Genomic DNA, 13,876 nt, shown 5'->3' with positions numbered 1-13,876 from the left:
AAGAAAGAAAGAAAGAAAGAAAGAAAGAAAGAAAGAAAGAAAGAAAGGTTTATGGGAGGGTTTGGAAGGAGAAAAGGGAATGGGGAAATGATATAACTGTATTATGATCTTAAAAAAATAAAAGCAGTAAAAATCATAATATTTTGTGCACCTAAAAAAAATGTGCACATCTGGAATCACCTTGACAAAGCTTTGCTCCTCCTTTCTCCCTCTTACCATTGTTTTGGAGGCTTACCCCAAATAACACATCAAAGTCACTTCTACTTTAGCCAGAGGACCCTACTGTGGATAAGACCTGTGTTTACCTGTTTCCATAGCCAGTGTCCATTCTTGGGTAGGAATTTCTGCTACGAAAAATCACAGCTTGTGGCTTGAACACAGGAGAGAACTGAATGACAGCAGGGACTCACCTGGAGGTATCAACAGCCATCTTGGCTAGAGATCAGGAGTGATTTCCACTTGTATGAAGATTGCTAAGTTTCTCTCTGTGGTGGTCACAGAGGTCTGCCTGGCCACTGACTGTGGCATGGGTCCTGCTTCTCCATGTTCATGCCCATGGTTGGTGTTATCAGTTTTCTCAGCACTTGTCGGTGGATGGAAGTGTTGGATGGTGCAGTTTTGGTTCTCTCTGTCTCTAACTGCCCATTTCTCTAACTCCATTTCTCACCTAGGGACCACCTGCTCTGTCCTGTCCCTGGTCCACCCTTCTTAGCTTTTGAAATCTGCGTGTCTATTGTCACGCCTCTACCGGGATGTGTCGAAAACATTCTTTGCTTTAAAAAAAAAATCCTTACAGTTTTGCATTTCACGTACAAGTTTTTCCATCCATCTGGAATTTATTTCTGTGTTTGCTATGAGATAGACATCTAATTTTATCTTTCAGATCATTTATTCTTTGCTTTCTGTGACACGAGTTGAGGTAAAGGTTTCAAGTATGATTTTGTGCACTTGAATTTTGGTGGAGTAGCTATGAGCCCTCAAAATGAGGAGAATCAAAAGAACAATTGTCTGTGTCCCCAGGGGTCTGGGAATCAGCACACGAGTTTGGGAACACACATGTTCAAACTACATGCTCTCAACAAGCCTGTGGCTGGTGGAGTTGACCTTGGCCTTTGGGTTGTGGTAGTGTTTATCACTGTAAAGCCACGTCCCTCCCTTTCTCTTTAATCCCCACATCTCACATTTCACCTGTTTGAATGGGGAGGGCTTCAGGAAATATGTGGAAACGTGGAATTCTAGGACACGGAGACTCTGCTTCTTTTCTTTGAGATTTCTTACTCAGGTTATGACAGCTATGTAGAGCATGAATATCTCTTTTAGACTTGGGTCACATCCACGCTAACACTATTTATCTGCAGCCACTCAGACTACGCTGGCCCTGTCCCAGGTAACTCCTTCACCTGGTCGCTGCAGTCTGGAAGGCTCTGTGTGTTACCTTCACAGGGATCTTCCCTATGTTCTAAAACCACTATGCCTTAGGCTTGTCTTGCACACCTCCTTCATTGTCCCAGTCTCAACTGTCCAGCAAAGAACCCCGCTTCTTCTTACAGAGATGCTTCTAGAAACCAAGCTCTGGGTGCTTGGCCACTAACTGCAGCTGGAGCATTGTTGCTGCTGGATATTCGGGCCCACAGGTCCAGGAGTGTGTGTATACACTAGCCCATGCACGTGTCTGAGTCTGTTACTCTACTCCATGACCACCTGGAATATTTTATCCCCTCCATTGCTTGTCTGTGATGTGGTTGCATTGGGACCCCCTTGGACCAAGGATACAACACCATCATCCACCAAGTTCCTCTACGGGTTTTGTCACGTGGCAAAGGCACATGGCCACAAGGTGCTGTATAAGCCTGGATTGTAGAGCCTTTCCAGGCCGCTGGAGGAAGGCCACCAGCCCTGCTGTGAGCTGCCTTTAGAGGTAGCAGAGGGGTACCAGTCCTTCAGCCACAGGCCTGAATGAGCTTGAGAGAGGACCTAGATTCTAGCCGAGACCATAGGTGGGCAGCCTGTGAAGCCAGAACAGAGCAGCTTCCCACCCCCACCAGGACCCTTGTCCAGAGGAACAAAGGCATAGCATGGGCAGTTAGGCAGTGGTGTTGCGGGGACTTGCTATGGGTGGTAGCTAACCAGCTCGGGCAAGCCCAAGCCCCACAGCAGCCTCTGCCCTCTGGGGCTGTTACTTGTTCGCTAATCACACAGCCAGAGATTTTACCTTTTCCCTTTCTCTTTCAAATGCTTTCATTTGTTTACACTGGTGTGTGTGTGTGTGTGTGTGTGAGAGAGAGAGAGAGAGAGAGAGAGAGAGAGGGAGAGAGAGAGAGAGAGAGATGTCAGGGCAGGGGTGCTGCAGCATATGTGGAGGTCAGAGGACAAATTTATGGAGTTATTTCTCTCCTTCCACCTTTATGCAGGTTCCGGGGATTGAGCTCAGGTTGCCAGGCTTCTGTGCCAAGTGCTTTGCCTACTGAGCCATTTCCTTGGGCCCCGGGTCTTCTTTATGGAGAAGAAAGAAGGCTTGAGTGTAATCAAAGGAGGGGTGCAGGAAAAGTCCAGTCTTCCTTCATGTGTGTTATTATGCCACAGAAGGTTGAGTGTGTGTCGGGAGTCACCTGTTATCTGATTCTGTGAGTAGCGTCCATCAGCTGGAAGGGGCTTCGAAGATGCCAGGGCTTTGACCACTCCGGAAGCAGTGGTGAGGGGTGCGTTCAGGTTCCAGCTCTCCCCCCTCCCTCCATCAACCATCATTAAATCATCAATGTCTCTTACAACCTGTGTTCGATAGGAGTCAAAATAACATACATCAACAATATAAAAATGCATCAAATCCGCTCACAAACTTAACACAGGCAATCTTCTTCCATCCTTGAGCCTCAGACTTACCTCAAATTGTGCAAGTACGTCCTGTTTACTTTCTTCACACCCCCTGTGAAGGACCTCCAGGCTGTGGGAGAATATCCCGTCTGGTTTCTTCCCATCCCCACTGTGGGTGTAACACAGGCCTTGGATGGGAAGAAAGGATTTCCTTTAGACTCTTAGCGTGAATGAGGCTCTATTATCCCACAGCCCTGCAACTCACTTGGCCCGTGTTTCCTGGGAGCCCTCCCTTTGTCAAGACATGAAAGTACATGTCATAACCTTTCCCTAGCCACAACAGACAAAAACACAGCTGTGCTCCTGAGACTAAAGTTCCCTAAAGCAGCTGGCACTGAAGTTCCGTGTCCTCATCTCCTTAAGCTCAGATGGCCATCAGAGCCTCCCTTTCCTTTGAACGTTACACACAGGTCTCAGCTATATTTTTTCAGGATGCTGGGTCCAAGAGTGGCAGAGTGCACAGGGTCCACAGCAGAAGTGCAATTTTGGGGGGCATCCTCCTGAGCAAGGACAGTGAGTGGAGGGCCAGATATAGGGCACGCCAGTGTTGGGTCATTGTAAAGTGGCTCATCACGGTGGTGGCAGGAGCTCCAAGGACAGAGCCCCAGGGCAAGCACAGCGTGCTGAGCCTTAGAGTGACCTCATAGAAAAAGAAGGGAGTATGCCTGCACATGCTGGCCTCTACTCTCCTTAGCTCTGGCTATCCTGTCAGAGAAACTCTGATCTTCCAGAAGCTTCCTCCAGGTGCTTTCGGGGACTCTCCATGATGCCCACGTTCTGGGAGTACAGGTGTCCTGGAGCTCGCATAAGAAAGTAACACAGCCGGGCGTGATGGCGCACACCTGTAATCCCATTACCCAGGGAGGCAGAGGCAGGTGGATCTCTGTGAGTTTGAGGCCAGCCTGGTCTAAAAAGTGAGTCCAGGACAGCCAAGGCTACACAGAGAAACCCTGTCTCAAAAAACCAACCAACCAACCAACCAACCAACCAACCAACCAACCAACCAAAAAACAAACAAGCAAAAAAGAAAGTTACACACATTGGACAGCTGTAAGCACTAGATGCCTACCGTGCTTCACCCTGAAGACTCGGAGTGATATATATGGAATTTATTAGAGTGACTTACAGGCTGTGGTCCAGCCAATCCGTTGATGGCTGTCTACCAACAGAAGGTCCAGGAATGCAGTAGATGTTCAGTCTATGAGACTGAATGCCTCAACTGGTCCTTAGTATACACTGGACTCCTGGTGAAGTAGGCTCTAGTGCCAGTGAAGGAAAACTTGCCAGCAAGATTGAGAGCGAGCAGGCTAAGAGAGAAAGCCTCCTTGTTCCATGCCTTTTTTATAGGTTGCCAGCAGAAGGTGTGGCCCAGAGTAAAGAAAGATCTTCCCACTGCAAATGATTTAATTGAGAAAAATCCCTCACAGGTGTACCCAGCTGCTTGGGTTTTAGTTAATTTCGGATGTAGTCAAGTTGATAACCAAGTTTAGCCATCACAGAGGTACTGGGGCTACTCCCTCATAATGAAAATTTCAGGGAGACACAGCCTAGTTCCTAGTGCCAGTATAGAAGACAGGAGTGTGCACTCTGAGGCAGGGAGCCAAGCAGCTTTCATGCAGTGAACAGTATGAGAGAGGGTGAGGAGGCAATGCCCTGGGGAAACTCAGACTATGTTTCCGTAGGTCTGGCCCCATCACCCTGCTCTCTACAAAGCCACCTATGCCTCAAGCCTCTTCAGGCAGCATCAGGCTGCCTTCCCTAGTCTGGAGTCTGCTCACATCTGCAGTCATGTGAAGCAGAGGACCCAGTGACAATGGCCAGGGTGCGCATCTTCACAGCTACTCAGCTGGCCATTGCGGAGTATCCTCCTGCGGTGGTCCCAGGCCTTCACTGCCCACCCTTTCCTAATGCTCAGCCTATCACAGGAGGAGGAAATCCAATCTCCTCAGAACCTCACCAGCCCCAGAGCTTGGCACTACAGCAAACATGCAGATGTGAGGAGGGAGCCACGCAAGCACAGCTGGGCCTTGTCTAATTCCCCTTAATTCAGGAGTACTGCTTTCATAGCATGGGATTTCCCAACAAGCATTCTCCTTTGTCTGGTTTTGAGAGCCCAGAAGCTGAATTCATGGTGTACGGGAGGAAGCTCAGGGCAGGAGAAGACAGAACTGCTTACAGCTGGTCCACTCCCTGCCCCCCATATCAGGATAATTTGACGACCAGGCTGGAATCACTCCCCAAAGCCCCTCACTCCTGCAGGGGGCTCCAAGGACTCTGAGAACTTTGAGCAGACTGGCGCTGCCAGTGACAGCCCTATTGGCACCATCTGGAACACTCTGCCACAAGATGGGGGAAACAAGATATCTCACCTCAGGAATTATGGGAAATTTGAAAGACTGAGGTGCTTTGAGAAACAGAAGAGAGGGAGGCAGCAGATTTCCTACAGACAGAGCTTCATCACAGAGAGAAGTTCAGGGCTGATGAAGAGTGGTGATATCACACCCAGTGAGCCAGGGTGGCACTGGGGTGGCAGAGTAGGATGCAGCTGGCACAACTGTGCAGAAGAGGCAAAGCCTGGCACTAAATACGGGACAGCTAGGTCCTTGGTGTCTAGAGCAGAGCTGACATGTGAGGCTGGGAGCTTGGCTCAGACTTGCTTCCCGTGTCACCGACTGAGGTCACCGTGGTCAGCAGTACTGTAGAATGGCTCAAAGAAGGGGGGCGGGGGAGGCTAAGCAGAAGGGAATCAGAGGCAACTCCCCTTGCCTCCAATTTCCTCTTCTTAGCAAGCTCCCGGGAGGCAGCACTTCTAGCATTTTCCACGCTACTGCGTACAGGCTTGAGCCAGTGAGCTGATGCTCTTGTCTAGCACAGGCAGCTAGTCCTGGGGAACGATCTCCCAAGCTCGCAAACCATGCGGTGTTCTCCACAGGGTGCAGTGCAACAGCCAGGAGAGAGGAAGTAGGGTACACAGGACTTCAGTGAATTGGCAGTACAAGGTGGGTGAGAGGGTCTAGAGGAGACACAAGTGCTGATACAAAGATGGGAGTCGTGGGTCCAGGAGTGGATCTGAAAGATCCGAGCAGACCTCAGCCAGAGTCAGGAATCACGGCAGACAGAACAGATGAGGCTGAGGTAGGAGACAGGCTAGGATAGGCCTATGGAGGACGGCCGCCTTCATGCTGACCGAGCTCATGATGGCAGTGCAGGGTGGGGAAGGTCTGAGGATGCAGGGTAAACAAGCTGGATCCTAGTAGTTTTGGAAAGGCGACAAGAACTATGAGACAGAGACCGGGGACTATCCGCAGCGGCCTCCGCAATCAGGCACAAATGGGTTCCCGTAAGTGGATTCCCTGAGGAGGCAAGGGGAATTGAGTCCTCACAGAGGCGTATGGAAATGCCTTTTGTGAATAATGCGGCTGCCTCCCCAGAATCCTGCAATGATGTGCCTCCCTGGCCTTTGTCAGTGTGTGTCCGCCAAGACTCTGCCAGCAGGCAGGTTTTATGACTTCCATTTGGGGAACGAGAAAAGTGGCTTCCGGTGACCTGGAGGGCTTGTCATTCAGGGACATTTCTACTCCCTCTGGCTCCTGACTTTTTTGTATCAGATCAACACATGCAGAGGGATGAGGTCCTTCCATTGCTTCTCTTTCCCTCTCTGGATTCCATGTTACAGTCCTCCTGACTCTCCACCCACAACAGTCCCATGTATACACACTTCTTCTCACCTACTTCTTTCCCAGCTTCTCCCAAGTCCTCCCATCAGCTGCGCTATGTCCTAAATAAGATGCCCGTTTAGATGTCCCAACTCTGTCAGCATCTAGTAGATTTTACATTGTCTCCACACTGGTGCTCAGGAGATGTATTCTCTCTCCCCCTCCACTGCATGCTGCTCCTCTGGACCAGCTTTCCAGCCCTGACACACTGGGACCTGGACTCTCCTTGACCCTTTTCAGGGCTTCCTGCCAGAGAGGCATTTGTAGAGAAAGGTCAGATGGCACAAAGCAGAAGCTGTAATGGAGGAGGTCAGGTGCTAACAGGTGGGAAGAGACAAGAACAATCAGGGCAGGCAGTGAGGGGCAGGGAAGAAGAGACAGATGGAGGGGTGTAGGGAAGGATACAGGGAAGGATGGAGGGAGAGATGAAAGGAGAGTTTCAGGTAAGGCCGCAGGGAGGAACACAAGAATGACCACAAGGAGGGATGCAAAGGGGCTTGCAGGGAGGGATGTAAGGGGGTTCAGGGAGGGCTGCAGGGAGGGGCTCAGGAATAAGCCAGGCCTCTGAGCAAATCTGCTGAGGCAAAAGCTAACAGGGAAAATGGGACAGCATTTGAAGCATGACTTGGGAAGAGAGGCTTTGAAAGGCAGAGGAATGTCTTCACTCTAGCAAGTAGCATTGTTCATTGTCACAGGACCAGCTGGTGACAAGCCAGTCCATGTTCCTCTGCCATGACACTGTCTTGGCCACAGGAGGGCGACGGGGGAGGGAGGGACAGGAGTGATGAGCCTGACCTCATTGTGTAGAACAAGTGGAGCTGATTTTCTCCTGGCTCTTCTGAGCAGTCAGGGCAGGGGTGGAAGAGGGCTGGTTTGTATACACAGCATTTGTGATATTAGCTGGTAAATAATGCATGAATCCGCGTCGTGTTTGGCACAAGAGTGCTCTTTCTGCAAAATGTAACACCCAACAAAGTTCAAACAAACAAACAGGGAACTTCATCTCAAAGGCATGGTCCTGTGTCTGCAGCTATCCTTCCTCAGTGAAACCCAACCCCACCAGGAAGCCAGGACCTCTAGGGGAAGCAGAGATGGATGGTGGAATATGCATATGTGACCCAGAGAATCCATGTCATGTGGTCTAGGGTGAGTGCAGAGGGTGCAGGAACCTTCTGCGGGGATGTGACACACAGTTTGGATCCCTGTTCTTACTCCCATCTTATTTCTTCACCTTCCTTTCTGGAGACCAGAACACTCATGGAGGGATCCCCAGATCTACTGGATAACTGCTCTGGTGAACAAGCAGTGGTAGACTGTAGACCGAACTCTCAGCCTCAAGCATCTTGGTCCCGAGAGGTTCCTCTGCAGCTCTATTCCAGCAGGTACTCCTATGCCAAGTGGTTTCAGGTGGGGTGACATTCAGATAGTCTTCAGTAATAGCCATGGGATAGTGGCCCACAACAGGGATCTTGTCACTGGTGCTGAGGCTTCTTCAGTCTCCTTGGACTGTGCCAGGACCTGACTCTTGGTCTTTTTCGGTAAATTGAGGAAGACCATCAGTATTACATCAGATGTTTCTCTTGCTCTATTCTCTCATTTCTTCTTGTTGTCCAATGACAAACATGTTACATCAGAGTCTAACTGTTTATAGTTCAGCTTAGCGTGAAACTCACTATGTAGCTCAGGTTAAAATTACACGTGTGATCCTCCTGCCTCAGCCTTCCAAATGTTGAGATTATAGGTGTGTACCATCGTGCCTAGCTGTCTACAGTTTCTAGTGTGGTGTTGTTTTCATTCTCTCTCTCTCTCTCTTCTCTTCTCTTCTCTCTCTCTCTCTCTCTCTCTCTCTCTCTCTCTCTCTCCTGTTTTTAATTTTTTTCCCTATTTTATTTCCATTCAGGGAGTTTCTATTTACTGATACTCAAGCTCTCTAATTCTTTGCTTGGCAATAACTTGGCCGACCACAAAACTGTCCAAGACATCCTTCATTCTGTCAGTCTTTTTCCTCTCTTAACACTTTGGTTCTTTCTTAGCATTTCCATCTTCCAGCTCCTGGTTATCATCTGTTCTTGCATGTGGTCTTCCTTTTCCATTACAGCCTTGAACTAACCTTGGTTGTTTTAAATTTCTCATCTGGTCACTCCATGTGCTGGCTAGTTTTGTCAGTTTGACAAGTCATCTGAGAAGAGGGAACCTCAGCTGAGAAAATGTCCTTGTAAGATCAGGCAAGCTTGTAAATCATTTTCTTAATTAGTGAGTAATGGGAGAGGACCCAGCCCTTCTGGTAGGCTCTGGGCATGAGGAGGATTAAATAGAAGGACAGCCTCTCTGCCCAAAACTGTCAGGTGACCCACCTGGTATCACTAACCAGCCCTATCCTCCTGATGCTTCACTGTCTTTCTAGGAAAACATTTCCCCTGAGGAGGAGACGCATATGGTTTAGTGTCTTCTTGCCAGAGTAAACTTAATTACAAGGCTCTCATTTTACAGATAAGTAAACTGAGGCCCAGAGAAGGATGCTACTCTAGAGCTGGACCTGCAGGATGTCAAGTTATCTCTTACCAGTTCACCAAAGTTTTGGGCTCCCAGGTTCTATCAGCAGGAATGTGGGGTCATCTGACCCAGTGTCTTGGGTCTTGTCACGTCTCCCACATCTGTCACACCGTATGATCCAGCACATTTTATTCTTTATCCGTCCAATTTCTCCCACACAGAGTGAAGTTAATAAACACTCACTGGTGGACATCACTGAGTATGGACATCACTGAGTAAATTAATTAGATCTTTGCAAAGTGTAAGGCGTAAAGAACATTTGGTGTCAAAAAGTATCCCTAGCGTAGGATTCTCCTGGATGCACATTTAGAGAGAGTAGAGAGAGAGAGATCTAGAGATCTGTACTTCCTCTGTCTATCAAGAGACCTGAATGAATGTCCCAGAGTGCCCAGGGCAGAGTGGGCTATGCTAGCAGAAGGAGGCCAACAGTCCCAAGACAATGTCCCAAACAGCTTTATTTCCCCTTGTTTCCCTACAGGACAGTTCTAACTCCATCTGGAATCTTCGCCTAACAGCCACAGTCCTTGACAACTGTATCAATACTCATCAAGTCTCCTGGGGGCTCAGAGCGCATGTGAGGGCTAAGCACAGGAATCTGAGTGCTGTTCCCCATCTTGAGCGACTTCAGTGTCCGCCTGTGTTGAGGCGCGTGCTCCCATCAGCCATTCACAAAGTGTCTTCTGGAATTAGTAAATCCCTTTCATTTACTTACGTAGGAGAAAATGTTTAATAGCTGCCACATGAAATTTGCAAATTGTGCTCCGTCTGGGGCTGATTAATAAAACACCATGGAAAATACATCAGTCATTTTGGGATTTAAATTAGCACTGTATTCCACTTGAATCATCCTCTTTTGCAAAGCTGATATGGCCTTGCATCCTCCTCCCTCTCCTCCTTCATCCCTATTTTTTTTTCTTCCAATCTCTGCAGTTCAGTTGTTTGGTTGAGGAGCCAAATGAGAGAAGGATGAGGCTGTTGTGACTGTTGCTTATCAGTCCTAGTAGACCCGTGGCAGGCTGGGGGACTCATTTATCTCCATGCCCTCTGAGTGCCAGCACACAGTAGGTAACTGAATAACAGATTGTGAAATTGTGGAGCCTCATGGAGACAGGCCTTGGAACTCCTTCCCTGTGTGGCTCTCATGGGCTCCTAACAGCTAGAATATGTCCAGCCCTTCAGCTAGCCAGGCACTGTTTTAAGCAACTTATAGGGATTGTTTTATGTTGCCGAAGGCTCTCAGTTGAGAAGGCATGCCTTCTTCCTGTCTTGTCCATATGGAGACTGTAGTTTGGTGGTGTTAAGAACCCTCCCTCGGCAATCAACATTGAACAATAGCTAAATCCAGGGTGTTCTAAATTGCCAGAGGCTTCTGTGGGTCTTCTCACCCACCATCCCTATCCTGTGGATGGTGGGGGGCATGCTGAAGCACAGCCAAGGACTCCACTCACGGGTGCACGCTGATCGGGGGATCTTGCAGTCTTTAGACAGAGCACCACTCATCAGCAGATACTTGGGGTAGCTTGCTGTGTCCCAGTCCATCTTCTGGATGCTTAGGAATTGATGCAGTCATTCCACAGACGATGTATCGAGCTAGAAGAATCCAGAAATTGGTCCTGGGAAGAGCAACTTGAATTTCAAGAAGTCAAACCTGTCCAAACCTTTCACTCTGGCCAAGCTACTCCCTTTAGCCAAGCCTCTACTGTACCACTCATAACTTGGAAGTAATAACACTGTACTAGCCTGCCCATCTAAGAGGACTTGGTGAGGGTTGGATCTGGGAGAAGCACACACCAAAGGGTATTTGGAAGAGCTAAGGCCCTTACCAAGCAATGGGGCTAACCCACTGAGTGAAGTGACTTTTGGAGTTTTCAGGGACAGAAGGGATGCAATGCAGAAGCCTTGCACCCCAGCCCCAATGCAGTCTTTCATGTGGTAGCACACCTTGAGTACTAATTGTTAACAGATTTTGCAATATGCCCCAAATTACACACCCATTAGCAGCTGAGTTTAGCCGTGATGGAGGCGTTAAGGTGTAACATCCTTGAAGTGGTAGCAAAAGAGTGGCCCCTGGGGCAGTGGGGGCTGGCTTAATGAGATAGAGGGTGCTTAATCCCCCCCCCGTCCCCAGCCTCATCCAAGTGTTTCCTTTAAAATGAGAGGCAACGTCAGTGGACCTTTTGGCTCCTTTAGAGCCACAGACTAAGATAGGGGGTCCAAAGGCTGCATCTCAGCTGGAGCTAGGGAATCTTTCAAGAACCCAACGCCTTCAGATGAGAGCTGCCCTGTGAGCCTGCATCCATCACTCTCTGCTTCAGCCCCACTTGAGCCTCAGTATGCACAGATGTCCTTTAGCATACCCCAGGGAATGGTCTCAGGACCTCCTATGAATACTAAAACCTGCACATGCTCATAGCCTTGTGCAAAATGCTATCATATCTGTATCTAAGCTATGAGCACCCCCCTGTGTACTTTAAATCAACCCTAGATGACTTACAACAGCTAATGCCATGTAAATTCTGCCTCCGTAATAGTTACATAGTATTGTTTAGAGGATTGTTAGAAGAAAAAAAAATCTATACATGTTCAGCATGATGTCTTTTAAAAAACAGTCCCAATCCAACTATGGTTGGTTGACTCTGAAGATATGAAGCCATGGATATAGAGGTTTGAATGTATGTTATTCCCACATGGGGGCTTTCTCTAAACCCCTTATAGTACATATGCCTTCCCATGGCTTGTGATTATTCACAGTCCTCTCTCTAGCCATTTTTTGTAAAGGGTTGAGGTCTAGCTCTCTCAGCTTTCTGGCACAAAGTGCAGATTATGGCAAGTGTTCAGTAAAGCTTCGCTGAATCGTAGGATGAACCTGAACCATTATAACCTAAGATCTAAATGCACTGCAAGTGTCAATTCTGTCCATCACAAGATGAATCAATGGGATGGGAGACTCACCATCCGTGAGAGCATCGAAACAGAGGATCAAGTCACCAGACCCGCCACTCCAGGTTGCAGTACTCATTTCACCATAGGCAGGCTCCAGAACCCATGGTCTGTGTTCTGGGGTGATTTAGGACATCTCAGTAGTTAATGGATTCACTGGCATGTAGATGCTCTTTCAGGTCCATTCATCCCAAGCTCCTCAGGCATTTGAGAGGTACTTCGTTAAAGAGCAATGGCCTTTGTCATCATGTTGCTTTTGCAAACTCTCTCTTCTGGTCCCAGGTTCTCTTTACAAGCCCACCCGGTGAGCATTGGCATCTCTGTATTGGCAGAGTAAACAGAGAGAAATCTGCAGGAGTCCCAGCCTGGAGGTGCTCACAGCTTAGTTGGGGAGAAAGTAATGTGCCCAAATAATTAGACTATAGTGTGATAAATGTGATAATTGAGGTAAAAACAAAGCCTTGTGCAAACACAGAATAGGATTTTAAGCTCTGCCAATTGGGCTGAGCCTCTCACAGAGGCTGAGATGTTGGTGGTGAATTTTGGTTAAAAGACGGAGTCTGTTCATCATGCACTCTTGGCTAGGTAGGGACAGAAGATCCCTGCAGGCAAGAATGATGAGTGCCCTCGGCCAGTGGACAGGATTCTCTGGCACCGCTACCCTGGCCCTGGAAGCTGAGGTTCTTTGGAAGGAGTGTCAAGTCCTGCTGCTGTCAAAGCAGGCTAGAGTCAGGCTTAGAGGGGCTTTGAATGTCTTTTAGAGAGTTTTCACTTTCTCCTGTGGCCATAGGGAATCCTTAAAGGATTTAAAACCAGAGAAAAGACACGATAGAGATGTGTTTTAGAGAGAGCGTGTGTGTTTTCATTAACTTTATATTAACGGAAAAGCAGAGAAGACCGTGATCTCTTCAGCCCCACCTCCAGTTTGATCTTCCTCTCCTGAGAAGGCGTGATGTGACTCTGGCCCTGATCCTGAGTCTTTGGGTGACCCTTTTAGGGATGTAACCTCAAGTGCACCTCCGTATTCAGAAGTGGGTCATCCCACCTTCTGATGTATTGTTAGAAACTGGTAGCAGAAGCTGTTACAGTATTGTCCATTGCACTTGGCCTGGTAGGTGTGAGAAGTTACTGTTTTTATTTCACGGAATGCAGCCCTCTACACCATCTGTCGTTAACTCATTCTGTCGTCTGTGCCAGGCTCCCTCAGTCTAAGAGCAACCAAGACTGGAAACCTTTTCCAGCTAACCCTCCCCCTTTTTCCTGGAACTTTCAGGTTAGATCCCTGGAGCCTGAGAAAGGTCTTGTCCAAGGTCCTGAAACATTCCTGTTAGCCAGAACAGGCTTACCAAGCTGGGCGCTGTCAGTGGTCCTGAACCCCATATTTTTCTTCTCCCTACGCACTCAAGGAGAATTTGCTGAGCCCAACTGGCAGGAACACTCCATTTCTGAGCACATCAACTAGAGAAAGCATTGCAGCCGTCTGTTGCTCCAAACTCACTTTCTCCCAGCAGATTTACAACTCATAAGAGAAGCCGTCAGAGTCAAGTGAATAAAGCCAAGGCCCCAGCACTCTTCGGCATTAACCATGAGCGAGTAGGAGGGCTTCCAGCATCTTGTATTTTAATTCCAACCCATTTATGAAGTTGCCTTCCCAGTGAATCATTTATCAGACCCACCCCCACTCTCTCGTTCTGTGCTTCCTTGCAGCTCACACAAAGGAAGGAAATGAAAACCGTTTCAATGGCTGCAGCTGCTGCCCGGAATCTTTACGAGCCGATGCTCAAGGAAGAAGGAGG

This window comes from Psammomys obesus, unplaced genomic scaffold, assembly GCF_907164565.1.
Source record: "Psammomys obesus unplaced genomic scaffold, mPsaObe1.curated_primary_1811, whole genome shotgun sequence".
Lineage (NCBI taxonomy): Eukaryota > Metazoa > Chordata > Mammalia > Rodentia > Muridae > Psammomys > Psammomys obesus.
The sequence above is the reverse complement of the archived record's forward strand: the minus strand, read 5'-3'. Positions refer to the sequence as shown.